Source organism: Paramisgurnus dabryanus, chromosome 3 (genome assembly GCF_030506205.2).
Source record: "Paramisgurnus dabryanus chromosome 3, PD_genome_1.1, whole genome shotgun sequence".
NCBI classification, from domain to species: domain Eukaryota; kingdom Metazoa; phylum Chordata; class Actinopteri; order Cypriniformes; family Cobitidae; genus Paramisgurnus; species Paramisgurnus dabryanus.
The window spans coordinates 50,084,541-50,100,419 of record NC_133339.1 but is presented as its reverse complement, the minus strand read 5'-3'; the positions used below and the strand labels follow the sequence as shown (position 1 = coordinate 50,100,419).

Below are 15,879 nucleotides of genomic sequence, written 5' to 3'. Positions count from 1 at the left end.
ATACGGAGGAGTTTGCTTTTAAGTCGCTCTCGTGGAACTTTGACATCACCGGCTGTCGTTTCTTGCGGCGCCGCATGAAGTCGAACAAGCAAGTGTAGCAGCGCATTCACGTCCGCTGGGAGATTTGAGAAATGTTCGTAAAAATCAAACAGTGTAATTTTTTCAGCGGGGTGGCAACAGGGGTGGCAAGGACTTCGTCTGGGGTGGCAATTAGCCCTCTGGCTCCGCCACTGGGGTTGGACCTAAACTCTGTAGTGCTCCGGCCCTCCAGGGTAAGATTTGGGGAACCCTGATGTAGGTTGTCTACAAACTGGAAGGTTGGTGGTTCAATCCCCAGCTCCACCTGACCAAGTGTCGAGGTGTCCTTGAGCAAGACACCTAACCCCAGCTGCTCCTGACAGGCTGGATGATGCCTTGCATGGCTCACAATGCCGTCAGTGTATGAATGTGTGAATGAATGGATGAATTTGAGGCAACTTGTAAAGTGCTTTGGGTGGGTGGCCATACTATAGGTCTGTTAAAATCGCTATATAAATGCAGTCAATTTACCATAGAAGGTAATAATAGGGACGGCCGGGTCCCCGGTCGTCTGCGTGCAGCCCAAAATTGCGTGCAGTCCCTGTACAACAGCGAATGCATTTACGTGCAAATACTAATACAGGACACTCCACTACAAACAAGTATACAAAGGAAATAGACAGTATTTGCACACATTATCATTTTTTCTTTTCTTTAATTTTTACTTCTTCCTAGAACAGAAAGCTGTGGAGCATTTTAATCACCATAATGTTTGATACCTGTTCTTTGTTTCCTTGTTGTTTGTTCTAAACTGTGTTTGCAATGCAGATCGGCTACTTTTCTTATCCTATCCTAAATGTTTTAATGTAAGTTACTGTAAATGTCGCCAAATCAGTGCTGGTCGGACAGCCTGGTAGAGTAATAATTTGAATAAGAAATAATTTGTATTGATTGCGTATATGTTGGGTTAGGGTTGGCCAGTGTTAGGGTTGGCCAGCAGACTGAGCCAGTGCGAGCGAGTGCTAAAGCCTACGACTGTGAGCTTTGATTCCCATAACCAAATGGCGTAAACTGATATTTATTATATCATGTTAAAATTGCCACTTTGTAGGTGTGTGCAAAAATGTGCCATTTTGGGTGTGTCCTTTTAAATGCAAATTAGCGGATGAAGTGCAATAACTGATCACAATGATGCTGGTTTGTTGCAATAGAAACTCAATTGTGCTGTGAATTATTTTCTCTCTCTCTTTATCTGCACTAAATGGCAGTGCCGTGGTTGGATAGTGCAGATTAAGGGGTGGTATTATTATAATAAGAGCTCCTTATGACATCATAAGGAGAGCCAAATTTCAACGACCTATTTTTTCATGTGCTTGTAGAGAATGGTTTACCAAAACTAAGTTACTGGGTTCATCTTTTTCAAATTTTCTAGCTTGATAGAAGCACTGGGGACCCAATCATAGCACTTAAACATGGAAAAGTTAGATTTTCATGCCATGGCCCCTTTAAATTGTTTTATTACTGGAAAAATGTCTATTGAAATATTATATGTATGTACTATAATACAGGTTATTTTAAATAAAAATACCTCAACACATCACACATTGTATTTAGATAGCATTGTATTTTATTAAATATATAAATAACTAGTGACTTCAACACAATAAAGAAGACTTATAACAGATATTTATTGAAAATTAATAAACATTTAATTTACTTTAAATTAAAAGATCTTACCACAGCACTTAGCCGATCTCCATTATTAAGTTACAATAATCAAAAACATAATCTCTTCATATAGACGTGAATCACTAAAATATATATTAGTTCTCAAATATAAGTTACTAAAAGAAGAAATAAAACAGAAACCGCTAGAACAAATGTTAGATAAATGTGTGGTTAAACCTATTGACAAATAAATATACATTTCATTCACTTCAGGATGAGATGACAACAGATCAGTTTAACGTTAGCCGAATAGTTCTTAGTTTTTACAAGAAATCAAAAGCTTCTAACATCACATTCTCTTCATGGAAATCATTCAAATATATTTTCGTTTTCACATATTAAAGTTACTAATAAAAAGAAAAAAATTACTAAAATAATGTTAGACTCTGAAGTAAAAACGAAATGACAAATAAATAAACATTTCATTCACTTAAGGTAAAAAGATCTTACCACAGTTAGGCGGCTATCCGTTTTTAAAACAATAAAAAGTTAAATCGATTGGAAATCAGTGTTGCCAGATAGAGTTGATGGTTTCCAGCCCAAAACTCTCCAAAACCCGCCTGAACGCACAAAAAACCACCCAAAATATTAAAATCAACATTTTGGTTTAATTTGATTTGCATTTAGTTATTTTACTACACTTTATATTTATATACACACACACTTTATTTATCTAACACCATACTTAGTATACACTTAAATTTTGCACACAAAATATATGTACATACATAACTTCACTTTGTAATATACCTGCCTACAATTGTCATTTGTATATTGTCATTCACTGTCTATATATTTGTATTTTTTATTCTTTATTATGTGTTTTTTGTTCTGTCACTGTCATTCTGTTGTACTGCGGAGCTTCTGTCACGAAAACAAATTCCTCGTATGTGTAAACATACCTGGCAATAAAAAGCTCATTCATTCATTCATTCATTCATTCATTCATTTAACTTCCACAATTAATGCACCATACTATAGCTAGCGACACCAGAACAGAACCACACTAGCAAAATGACATAACTTGTTCACATATACAGCTAAGGTTATGCCCCCTCTCCCACACGCACACTGCACTTTTACAGCGTATATTTAAGTGGTTTTATAATCATTCAAATACTCAATTCGTTAATAACAATTTCAACAATGTCTGTTTTTCGTCTATTTATATTATTATTATTAATGTATTTTTACTCCTGATAAATACGTGTGTGAGAGAGAGAGATCGTAATATAGGCTTACCTTATGCAGTAAATGCAGAACAATAATACGCTGTTGGTTGTATGTTAACTTGGAAGGATGCTGAAGAACACTATCTGAACTTTTCAGAACTATGTACAGTCTGGCTGAAGTTCATGGTGCCAGAATTGACTTAATGACAACCGAACATTTGGTTCTGTTCACCTGAAATGCTCTGATAATTCATCCACGGCTGAACCACGTGTAATTGATGTCCGTTTCTCAATCCGTTTCCAAAGCCTGCGGAGGTCGCATATGCAGGGTGCATATCATCAAGCCTGGTTTATTTAAGTTAACTGACCATTACATTCGCAAGTCATAAGCATATTACAACAATTTACTATTAACTAAGAATAAAAGTCAACTTTATAAATTGTTAATATTCTGAAACAAGACAGTCTTGATGACGTATGGAGCTTAGAAATGCGGAGGCTGCAGCATTCGCAATGAGACACGGCCGATGTGTGACAAGCAACGTATATGTTGCTATCCGGAGTCCGTGTTGCAGAATTTGCAGTGCTATTTTCCAATTTAAAAGTCATTATCCATTGCTTCAGGCCCGGGTCACTCTCCCACTCCTATCTGTAAGTTTTAATATACTTTCCCACTTCGACCTCTTGATTTCCCACTGAGACTGAGAGCTGGCTGGCTGCTATCACTTGTGATTGGCTAAACGCGGGCTCATCATCGGCGTGGCGTCGACACAAACACATGCAGTGGGTGAGTGTTTAGTAACGTCATATGAAATACAGGCAGACTTGGGTTTTTTGTTAAATAATTAGCCTATAAAATGCATGTTTCAAATGCGCCCAACTGATCCCAAACCCTCCCAAATTTTCCACACCCGCCCAAGACAATTTTTACCCGCACAATCTAATCAAAACGCCCAACGGGAAGCCGCCCAATCTGGCAACACTGTCGGAAATCACTCATATGTAATTTTTTTCTCAAATATTTAAGTTACTATTCAAGAAAGAGAAAAAAAGAAACGCTAATATAATGTAAGTCTCTAAGGTAAAAACGAAAAGATGTTAAAAACAATATTTTTAAAATTATGCGAATTCACACTTTTTGCTGAGCACAAGAGAAAGCGGGTACACCTGAAGAGTGCGAGGTAAGCGCGTTCCCAGAACGTTATTATTTGGTTCCCCAAAAAATAACGTTAGGGGAACTTTTTGTGTTTGCTGGGACAGTACTGGACAGTCACGAACATAAAGCAAAATAATACATTAACCCCCTGTGGTCCAAAAACGTGGCGCCACATTTTGACGTGTTTTCTCCTTATCATAGCAGAATCAACTTAAAATACTCCATCATTAATAATCATACACTTACGTGTTTGACATCATGTGAAACTGTGAAGGGTCTTCTTTAATTTGTGTACATTCACAATAACAACAGATCTTTGTGTTTTTGTCAAATTGTTAACTTCTTAAAGCAACACTATGTAGTTTTTTACCTTTAAATAATGTCTCTAAAATTATTTCAGTGATAGAACAACTTGAAACTGGACAAATTGTACTGTTGCTGCAACCTGAGCCGCCTCCTAGCTGCTACAAGCACACTCTGAAAGTGGCGGTGGAGGTAGAGCACATAGCCCTGCCCCTCCCCCGCCTGCAGAAGAGTGTCTGATACCAGGCACTGTTGCGCTTTTCAACCACATGGGGGAGCTGTAAGTCATTTTTACATGGAAACTACATAGTGTTGCTTTAATAAACCACAAACAAACATGTATACATTTATTTTGCCCTCACATTCTTTACTATAGTTCCCTCTCAGATTTCTGCCTAACGGCTCATTATGCAGCTCATTATGCGAGTCTTTTGTTTCCTCAGCTGTCAATCAATTCTTCTCGCATACGGCCCCTCTAAACAAAAAATGTCTTACAATTTCTAAATCAATATATTGTGAATGAGTAGGCAGAATGATTTTCATATCATTTTAAAGAAAAAACTCTAGACTACTAGATTCTGTTTAGAAAAGTCTTTTGAAAACATGTTTAATATGGTTTTTGTGGACTTATATCAGTGACTTTCAATTCAATTCAATTTTATTTATATAGCGCTTTTCACAATTTGGTAATTGTATCAAAGCAGCTTTACATAATAGATGTAGTGAAAAGCACAGAAAATCGACAAATAGCATAACATAATACACGATAGCACAAGCAGCTAAATTTGCTGCGGCTATAAATCAACATTATAAGCAAACGTATTACTAATGTAACGTATAGAAGTTAAGCCCAAAAAGGCTACCTCCCCGGGTTGAAAAACCCCCTAGGAGAAAAAAACCCCCGGAATTTTGGCCGGGGAAGTAAAAAAAAGTCCTAGGAGGAAAAAACCCTTGGGAGATATATATATATACACATTGAAACGGAAGGAGATTAAGCGGAGATTAAGTGGGTTCTGCCGGTGGTCTTTGGTCAGGCATCAGCTGGACATCACGTTGAAGAACAGCCAGTAGATCAGAGGTGTGCCGACTTTCACATTTACCGGAACTGGATCTGGATCTGTTTGTCTTATTGTCCTCGGGATTGAGGACGAGACAGGGAGAGAGAAACAAAATCTTATTAGCGTAGGGCATGGGCGTCGGAAGCAAATGAAAAGTGGGTGGGTCCCCACTTCAACACCCCCCCCCCCCCCCCCCCGAAAATACATTTACTGCAATAGATGCAATTTTCATGTTTCCTTTTAATTAACCTGAACATTTGCGTTTATTAAATAAAAGACAGTATTGCGGTCAGAATTCTGGTAATAGCCCTTTGAAAATTTTGCAAATAATGACAGATGTCATATTTCATTTATTTTTCTGTGTGACATTTTTTTTTTCTCTACTCTGCTGACAGTAGGCTACAATGTTTCTTTTTTATTTTGAGGAAATAAAAGGTAAGAAAAACGAATGAAGGTAACTGTTACAATTTTTGTATACCCTTTTTATTTGTTATACCCAGTCTCTCTTTCTCTCTCTTAGAGAAATATAAATGTGAGATTCTGGAAATGAGATCAATATATTTAATGGTATCCGTCGGGAACATGCTGTCATAAGAGTTTGAGCATATATGTACTTCTAAAACACAATCGATTAAACAATTGCAGAGGTATGACTTTATGAATCATTTGCAAATGTGCCTCGCAAATAATGTTAATACATGAAGACGTTATAATCGCATGAAAAGTAATTGCAGGCTTCTGTAAAAAAAAAACTTTATGGTGCCACGATCGCTGGATAATTTTAATCAAAATAAACTATTTTACTGCAGTAATAATATTTTAACGAGTAGCCTATACGGGTAGAAAAAGGCATATGCTAAACCTTAACGTCTCCGTGCCTCCGCAATTCATATCTCTCCTCCTCATCTCCTCCGTTTTTTTTCTTCTGTTTCTTGAACTTGGGGCTCGAGTCGACCTAATGTTCGAGCTGCCTTTAAAAACAGCAAGAGTTCGTTTACCGTTAATTATTAAGACTAAATGGGCAGGCAAACTCGTGAAACAGTGAAAGTAAAATAATTCGCCATAATATGGTTTTACACGTCTATAGAAAATATACTATAAATAAAGCAGTTATTAATTTTCCTAATGCATGGATGTTTGACCTTTACCTCCGTTTTAAACGTTATTCATTTCGCAAAGGAGGTTTTTCAGCACTTTGTTTGAACAGCAACTCAGCACCTCCCTCCGCGACTTTTTTTAAAAAGCTGAAACGGTCCGCGGTGTAAAAAGCAAAGGTTAGGGATTCCTGCTTTAGTGGAATGGATTTTGACTAACAGCGCATTGATAAGTGAACAGACAAATGCGCTAAAGTAGAGAAAAAGTGGGTGGGTCCATTATCATTAGTCTTAAAAAGTGGGTGGGTCCTGTCCCACCCACGTATAATGGTTCCGACGCCCATGGCGTAGGGGCCGTTCACATAAAAAGCAAGTGTCACACAGTAATGTGGTTTTAGTCAGCTCGGTTCCGGGCAGGCTAACTATTGCTGGTTAAGTGTATTACATGTAGTTGATGATTTTAGAAACAGAACTCGTTTGACTAAGGCCAGAGGCCCCACTGCGGTCGTTAATACTAACGTACAGTGGCAAACGGTTCTGTATGACATACTATTTTTAAGGCCATGGGAAAAATGCCAAAATTGCAAACGACCATATTTGGCAATTAAGACTCAATCGACAACAAATTCAAAGTTTCAGCATATTACTAAAGAGTATTAATGACATTTACCATGTTTTGGAATGTTGACGAAAAAAAGGTTTTAGTTTATTCATTCATTTATTTATTTATTAGGTTGTACAAGCTAGCTATTGGGAAATAAGTGTATGACATATAGTTGATGATTTTAGAAACAGAAACAGAACTCGTTTGACTAAGGCCAGAGGCCCCACTGCTGTCGTTAATACTAACGTACAGTGGCAAACGGTTCTGTATGACATACTATTTTTAAGGCCATGGGAAAAAGGCCAAAATTGTAAACCGACCATATTTGGCAATTAAGACTCAATCGACAACCAATTCAAAGTTTCAGCATATTACTAAAGAGTATTAATGACATTTACCATGCTTTGGAGTGTTGACGAAAAAAAGGTTTTAATTTATTCATTAATTTATTTATTTATTAGGTTGTACAAGCTAGCTATTGGGAGATAAGTTTTATTGCTAAAACAAACTATGCGAATGCCTCGTTAAAGAGAAAAGTTTTAAGTCTAGATTTAAAGTTATCTACTGTCTCTGATTTTCGGACGTCAGTTGGTAAATCATTCCATAGCTTAGGGGCTAAGTAGGAAAAGGATCTGCCACCTTTAGACACTTTTGATATTTTAGGGATTATTAAGAGGCCAGAATTTTGTGACCGCAATGCACGTGATGGATTGTATTTTGATAATAATTCTCTAAGATATGAGGGTGCTAGGCCATTTAAGGCTTTGTAGGTGATTAGTAATATTTTAAATTGTATACGATATTTAACTGGTAGCCAGTGTAAAGATGCCAGAATTGGGCTTATGCGGTCATACTTCTTAGATCGAGTAAGAACTCTCGCAGAAGCGTTTTGAACTAGCTGAAGCTTGTTTACCTGATTTGCATGGCATCCTCCGAGTAACGAGTTACAATAGTCTATTCTAGAGGTCATAAAAGCGTGGATAAGCTTCTCTGCATCTGATGCAGACAACATATGGTGTATTTTTGAGATATTTCTAAGGTGGAAGAACGTCTCGGTTACGGATGTAACCCTCGTTCCCTGAAGGAGGGAACGGAGACGTCACGTCGTGACCGACGAATTGGGAACTCGCTTAGAGGACCAATCTGCTTCGAATACTACTAAAACGCCAATGAACTTGGCATTGAGATATTTGCATAATGCTGGCGCCGCCCCGCCAGGTGCGTATATAAGCAGCAGGTGCAAATAGGGAAATTAGCTTCTTTTTCGCTGAGAAAGCCGGAAAGTGTGACCGGCCGTAACAGCAGGTGGCAGCACCTGTGGCGACGGGACGTGACGTCTCCGTTCCCTCCTTCAGGGAACGAGGGTTACATCCGTAACCGAGACGTTCCCTTTCAGTCGGTCACTACGACGTCACGTCGTGACCGACGAATTGGGAATCCCTACCAAAACGCCACTAGGGGCTGACCTCTTCCAGTGACTGCGTAAAAGCCCTCCGGTTCCACTTAAGGAGGAGGAGATAGGTTTTAAGGCAGAAGGCCGGGCACTAGATGTTCCTTTAACCCCACAGAAGTGCCAGCGACTGGGAAGCGCCCTACCTGAGCGGGATAGGAACGCTGCGGAAGCCACCACCCCTCTTAAGGGCTAATGGTGGGCGAAAGTCAACCGTAGTTGAAGAATAAAGACAGCCGTGGCTGTGTAAGCAAAGCAGTGCTCTGCTAAGGGAAACGTGGGCTGGAGGATTAACCCCACGGAAAATACTCACAAAGGAACCCGGTGGGACACAATGTGGAGCCCGAGCCAGACACGTAGGTTCGCGAGGATACAGCTAGTGAAAGGCTGACAGCCAATGCTCCGCAACAAAGGCTGCCAAGGCAGCGGAGGAAGAGCAATTCAAACCATTACGCATTTTTGCTCTGAAGGCCTTCCATACTGACACAGTTATGAAGCATCAGTTGGAGGCTGCAAGCCGACATGCGAGTCTGCTCTCCGTGCCCTCCCTGGTGAGGAAAGAACACGAGAGGATACAGGCTCGATACGAACACTGTAAAATCTAATGAACGTATTAGGTGTCGCCCAACCAGCAGCTCTACAGATGTCTGTTAGCGAGGAACCACGAGCTAGAGCCCAAGATGAGGCAACGCTCCGTGTGGAGTGCGCTCTCAAATTAAAGGGGCAAGGAATACCCTGAAGATTATAAGCCAGGGCGATAGTATCAACTATCCAATGAGACATCCTCTGCTTAGTGACAGCTTTCCCTTTCTGCTGGCCACCATAACAAACAAAGAGCTGGTCTGAGGTCCTGAGGCTTTGCGTGCGATCCACGTAGAGTCGCAGTGCGCGTACGGGGCACAACAAAGCCATGGTTGGGTCTGCGTCCTCCGGAGGCAGCGCTTGCAAGCTCACCACCTGGTCTCTGAAAGGAGTGGTGGGAACTTTGGGCACGTAGCCTGGTCTGGGCCTCAATGTTACGCTTGAGGCAGCAGGACCAAACTGAAGGCACGAGTCGTCAACAGAGAATGCATGTAAATCCCCTACTCTCTTCACTGAGGCCAATGCTAGCAGGGTCAGAGCTTTCATTGATAAAAGCTTCAGACTCGCAGACTGCAAAGGCTCGAACGGGGGGGCCTGAAGGGCTTTCAGCACCATGGACAGGTCCCAGGGAGGAATAGAAGGAGGGCGCGAGGGGTTTAGCCTACGAGCGCCTCTTAAAAATCTAATAACCAAATCATGCTGGCCAACTGTTCTGCCGTTGATAAGTGAGTGATGAGCAGAAATAGCAGCGATATCAACTTTAATGGTGGAGGGTGACAGCCTACCGTCTAACCTATGTTGAAGATATAAAAGCACGATGTTAATAGGGCATTCTCTGGGGTCCTCGCGTTGCGAAGAGCACCAGGTGACGAAAAGGTTCCATTTAAACGCGTAAGCCCGTCTTGTGGACGGAGCTCGTGCCGCGTCGATTGTGTTAGATACCGCTTGCGGTAAATCACTTAAACCTTGCGCGCGCTCAACGACCACACATGGAGATCCCACAGGTCGGGGCGCGGGTGCCATAATGTGCCCCCTCCTTGAGAAAGAAGGTCCTTCCTCAGGGGAATCCGCCAGGGAGGGGCTGTCGCGAGGAGCATTAACTCTGGAAACCAATTCTTGCTCGTCCAGTACGGGGCGATCAGTAAAAGGCTTTCCTCGTCCTGCCTGACTTTGCACAGTGTCTGTGCGATTAAGCTCACTGGGGGGAATGCGTATTTGCGCATCCCCCGAGGCCAGCTGTGTGCCAATGCGTCCACGCCGAGGCTGCCCTCGGTTAGTGAGTAAAATAGGCGACAGTGGGTATCGTCCGGCGACGCAAACAGGTCTATCTGCGCACGACCGAACTTCTTCCAAATTAGCTGGACCGTCTGGGGGTGGAGTCGCCATTCGCCGGGGCGCGCAGCTCGAGAAAGCGCGTCCGCTGCTGTATTGAGCGAGCCCGGAATGTGAATGGCACGAAGGGACCTCAGATGCTTCTGACTCCAAAGGAGGAGATGACGAGCGAGATGCGACAGGTGACGGGAGCGCAAACCGCCTTGACGGTTGATATACGCAACGGTCGCAGTGTTGTCGGTGCGTACTAGTACATCCTTCCCTCGCAGCTCCGTAGCGAAGCGTACAAGTCCCAGATATACTGCCCACAACTCTCGGCAATTGATGTGCCAATGCAACTGGGGTGCTGTCCACACCCCTGAAGCTGTAAGCTCGTCGTACGTGGCACCCCAGCCCGTGTCGGACGCATCTGTGTGTACAACAGCATGCTGAGCGATCTGTCTCATGGACACACCGGACCTGAGAAACGCGGGGTCCGACCACGGGGGGAATGTTAGGCGACATGCAGGTGTAATGGTTACACGATGGATGCCGGCGCGCCACGCTCTCCTCGGGACTCGATCGTGAAGCCAACGCTGAAGCGGTCTCATATGGAGCAGTCCGAGCGGTGTCACGGCCGCTGCTGCTGCCATATGCCCCAGGAGCTTTTGAAATTGTTTCAGCGGGACCGCATTCTTCCCTCGGAATGAACCGAGGCAAGTCAGAATTGACTGGACGCGCTCTTCTGTCAAACGCGCCGATAAATCGATCGAGTCCAGTTCCATCCCGAGAAAAGAGATCCTCTGCGTGGGGCAGAGTTTGCTCTTTTCCCAGTTGACCCGAAGACCCAAACGGGCGAGATGCCGAAGCGTTAAATCTCTGTGCTCGCACAGCGTCCGTCGAGAATGCTCTATTATAAGCCAATCGTCGAGGTAAGCCAATATGCGAACGCCGCTCTCTCTGAGGGGTTTTAACGCCGCCTCCACTACTTTCGTGAACACACGGGGAGAGAGGGATAGCCCGAACGGTAAAACTTTGTACTGGTATGCCCGTCCCTCGAATGCAAACCGGAGAAACGGTCTGTGACGAGGGATAATGGACACGTGAAAGTACGCGTCTTTCAGGTCTATTGCCGCAAACCAATCTTGGGGGCGAATTGAATTGAATATTTGCTTCGGTGTTATCATCCTGAAAGACCTCTTCTGCAGAGATTTGTTCAGAACGCGCAAATCCAAGATCGGTCGCAACCCACCGCCTTTTTTGGGTACTATAAAATACGGGCTGTAGAAGCCCGACCTCATCTCGGTTGGAGGGACCGGCTCGATCGCGTCCTTTGCCAGCAGGACTTCGACCTCTGCACGCAGTACGTGTGCATCGGACGCTTTCACCGTGGTGAAACGAATGCCCGAGAATTTGGGTGTGTGCCGGATGAATTGAATTTCGTAACCGAGGCGAACAGTGCATAAAACCCAACGAGACGGGCTGGGAAGCTGAAGCCACGCCCCCAGGGACCGTACGAGGGGAATTAACGGCACTGTCGGGGTACCCGCGGTGGGGCGGCTGAGCGGGACAGGTGGTACTGCCGGTACGTCTGCTGGGACAGCATAAGTATCTACAGTATGAGTGTGTGTGACACTGACCTGAGCCCGCTGAGGGTGACGGTCGTCTGGTCTCCTCAGCGGAGAGCACAGACTCCGAGGAGGGTGCTGGTGGTCCCGTCTCCTCAGCGGAGAGCTGGAACTCCTCAGAACACCCGCTGGCGATAGAGGAGGGGGAGGAAGAGCATGTAAATGCCCGCTCACATCTCTCTCGATCCTCTGGAGACCTGGAGATGGAATAGGAATGCACTCTTTTTGTGGTTTTGTGGGTGCCGGCTGAGAAGCCGGCGGAACAGAAACAAAACTAAACCAAAGATTCTCCACCCGGCCCTCTACCGGTGGAGGGAGCGATGCCATCACCGTCTCCCGTAGAGTGATCCCATCCAAATCCAGGTCGCCCGTCTCAGGGCCGCTTCGATTTCCGTTTACCACGGGAAGCGGGTGGGGCGGGCGGGGCGGGCTGTCGACGGCTGTTCCCCCTCCGTGGCCTGGAAGATGTTCTAGTGGGGGGGGCGGAGGCAGCCGCCGCAGGGCGCCCTCGGCGAGGAGCAGACGGGGCCGCCGGCGCTGGAGGGCGAGATGCAGGTCGCTTGCGCCGGGGCATGATCTGAGCGATCGCCTCTGTCTGCTTCTGGGCGGCGGAGAACTGCTGGGCAAAAGACTCCACCGACTCACCGAAGAGGCCAGCCTGGGACACTGGAGCGTCCAAGAACTTGTTCTTCTCCGCATCCGACATGTCCGCCAGACATAGCCATAAGTGGCGTTCCTGGACCACCATCGTGGACATGGCACGACCAATTGCCTGCGCTGTCACCTTCGTAGCGCGAAGAGCCAGATCAGTGGCAGCCCGGAGCTCCGAAAGGACAGGCGAGTCGTGTCCTCCCTCGTGCAGATCCCTCAAGGCCTTCGCTTGGTGAACCTGCAGCAACGCCATAGCGTGCAGGGCTGAAGCCGCCTCTCCACATGCCTGGTGGGCAGCGCCCGTTAAACCGGAGGACTGTCTGCAGGCACGAGAGGGGAGGGTTGGGCGGTCCTTCCAAGAGGGAGCGTTAGCCGGACACAGCTGCATCGCGACCGCGCGCTCCACAGGAGGGATCCCCGTGTAACCCTTAGCGGCTCCGCTGGTGAGGGAGGTGAGGGGGGAGGGCTGAAACGGCCGTAATCTCATGGAAAACGGCGACTTCCAGGTTCTAGTCAGCTCCTCGTGCACCTCGGGGAAGAAAGGCACCGGTGGAGAGGGTTGTGAAACCCGGGCAGCTCCAAAGAACCAATCATCCAGGCGGGACGGTTCGGGCTGAGGGGGGGGAACCCACTCTAACCCTACGGTCTCCGCCGCTCGAGCGAGCACGGCCACCATCTCTGGATCGAACTCCGGCGTCCCAACCCGACCAGAGGGAGGAAGGGCGTCGGGGTCCACGTCAGGGGGAGGAGGCCCACCCTCGGATGCTGCGGCGTCGGTGGACCCGGAGGGCGGCACGATGGATTCTAGAAACATCGTAGAACACGACGCTGAAGTCTCCATCGGCACATCAACCGGCTGTGGATGAGGAGGCTGAGAGCCTGAGGACGAATCCCCCGCTCGGCTCAGCACAGTGATGCGCAGGTCGTCCTTTGAGAGCTTCACAGCCGCACCGTGGCGGCGTTCAGCACTCGCATGACGAGGGTTGCGTTTTTCCCGGAGGAAAGACAACCGTCTGCGCAAATCCACAAGGGACATGATCTCGCAGTGAGAACATTTACCCCCAGCGAACGCTGCCTCTGCGTGCTCGATGCCCAAACACGAAAGACAACGCTCGTGACCGTCCTTCGGACCCATGTATTTGCCGCACCCAAGATCGCACGGACGAAAAGCCATCCTGAAAAGGACGCTGATGTCCGGATATACGAGAGAGTGGCTGCCTTTAACAAGGCACAAAGCTCTCTCGTATCACTCTTTTAGGGAAATTCACTCAGATGCTTAGTTGATGAGCGCACAGGAAGGCAACGCACACACTAAACTCAAAACAATAAAAGATGTAGAGTCGTGGAATTAAGCGAAGCGTCCGCTGTGGTACTGCTAGTCCAACCAACTTCAGCAATCGAATCCCACCAGAGTAGAGTAGCTTCTCAGTAGCAGATACTGCCGGCTTTCGAAGCGATAAAAAGCTAATTTCCCTATTTGCACCTGCTGCTTATATACGCACCTGGCGGGGCGGCGCCAGCATTATGCAAATATCTCAATGCCAAGTTCATTGGCGTTTTAGTAGTATTCGAAGCAGATTGGTCCTCTAAGCGAGTTCCCAATTCGTCGGTCACGACGTGACGTCGTAGTGACCGACTGAAAGGGAACGCTGTGCGGCAGACATTGGAGATATGGCTGTCGAAGGATAAATAAAAAATTTAACTTAAAAACTTAAAAATTTAGCTTTTTTAAAAACCACGCATAAACGTTTTTCTCTCAAAAATACAAACATGTACATACATGTAGCTCATATAATATTGTAGCCGAGTTTGTGCTGAATGCAGTGTTATGAGACATTTGCCATTAATAGGTTTAAAGCAACTGAAAAAAGACCAAATGTAAAAGCATGTCAGAACCTCTGCCAGTGTCACAAAATGGTCGGACCCCAGAGGGTTAAGGGCCAGATTTACTAAAAAAAGCACAAATTAAATAACACAGGCGCAACAGCTGATTTCCATAATGACCAACGCAATCTACTAAGAGCAGCGCAAATTACATCAGGGTCGCAAATTAGTCCAGGGTTGGCAAATAAGCAGAGCTGATCTTGAGTTCAACACCACGGACATTGCAGCCGAAAATTCGGTGTGTGTAATCCCAGCAAAAAAGCCATAGGATACTGAAAAGAACTGGAGGACAAAAAAAAAGGTTTACAAGAAGTTTTGAAAATGTCTGGTATTGTGTGACGACTTCTAGTGACTTCTATTTTATTTACTTCAGCAAGTACCAAGCTCTCTCTGCTCTCTATGATGCCTCTTCTTTTAGCAACAATTGCAGACATTTCAAGCGCAAAGTAATTTAAAACATGCTTTTTTCTGCATTAAATATTGGCGTTATTAACAGCCATTTCACGCGGTTATGTTTATAATAGTTCATTGTTTATATTTCATATTGGTGATCTTATAGTCCATTTGAAAATATTCTTACAAACTGACTGTATTCATCAGAAAAACACTAAATAATTTCTCAAGTAATGTCTCTTTACGGTCGCTGTTCTCTGTCTGTGTGTGGTGTGTGTTTCCTCACACGCGTACTACACAAGTTTCTGAAGCATGTCAATTGAAACCAGGTTTGTTTATTTTTTTGAAGAATTGACTTATTGCCACTATATACTGCACTCTAAAAAACGTTGGGTTAAATTTAACCCAACTTGGGTTGTTTTGTAACCCAACGTTGAGTTAAAGTTGGACCAACCCAACGCTGGGTTATTTTAACCCAACAAGTTGTTTGGGTTATTGTTTGGTTAATGTGTTTAAAGCTGTACAAAATGTTTAAAAGTATCTTCTCTTATTTTTGTGAAATTTTGGTGTTTTGAACTGCTTTCATACCTTTCATTGTGGTGTCTATAAATAATAAAGCATAGATTTAATTGAGAAAGCATATTTATTGCCCATGAACACAATAAAAGAGTACATATCCCTACACAAACAATCACATTTCTGATAATAAAAATATATTAGTTTATCATAATCTAAAATGACAGATGCCCAGTTAACATTACAATTTGATGAAGTAAAAACGTTGTAAAAGTAAGGGATAATAGGTATTGGTAGCAGGATATCACATAAAAAAGCCCCGACAGTTTCT

The 15,879-nt window shown here is 44.5% G+C and overlaps 1 protein-coding gene across 1 annotated transcript in view; it reads left to right on the top strand.

Annotated features, from left to right (window-relative positions):
• The window catches only part of timp2b (TIMP metallopeptidase inhibitor 2b), a 46,360-nt gene that overhangs the window by 7,329 nt on the left and 23,152 nt on the right, over positions 1-15,879 (top strand). The window lies entirely within an intron of this gene.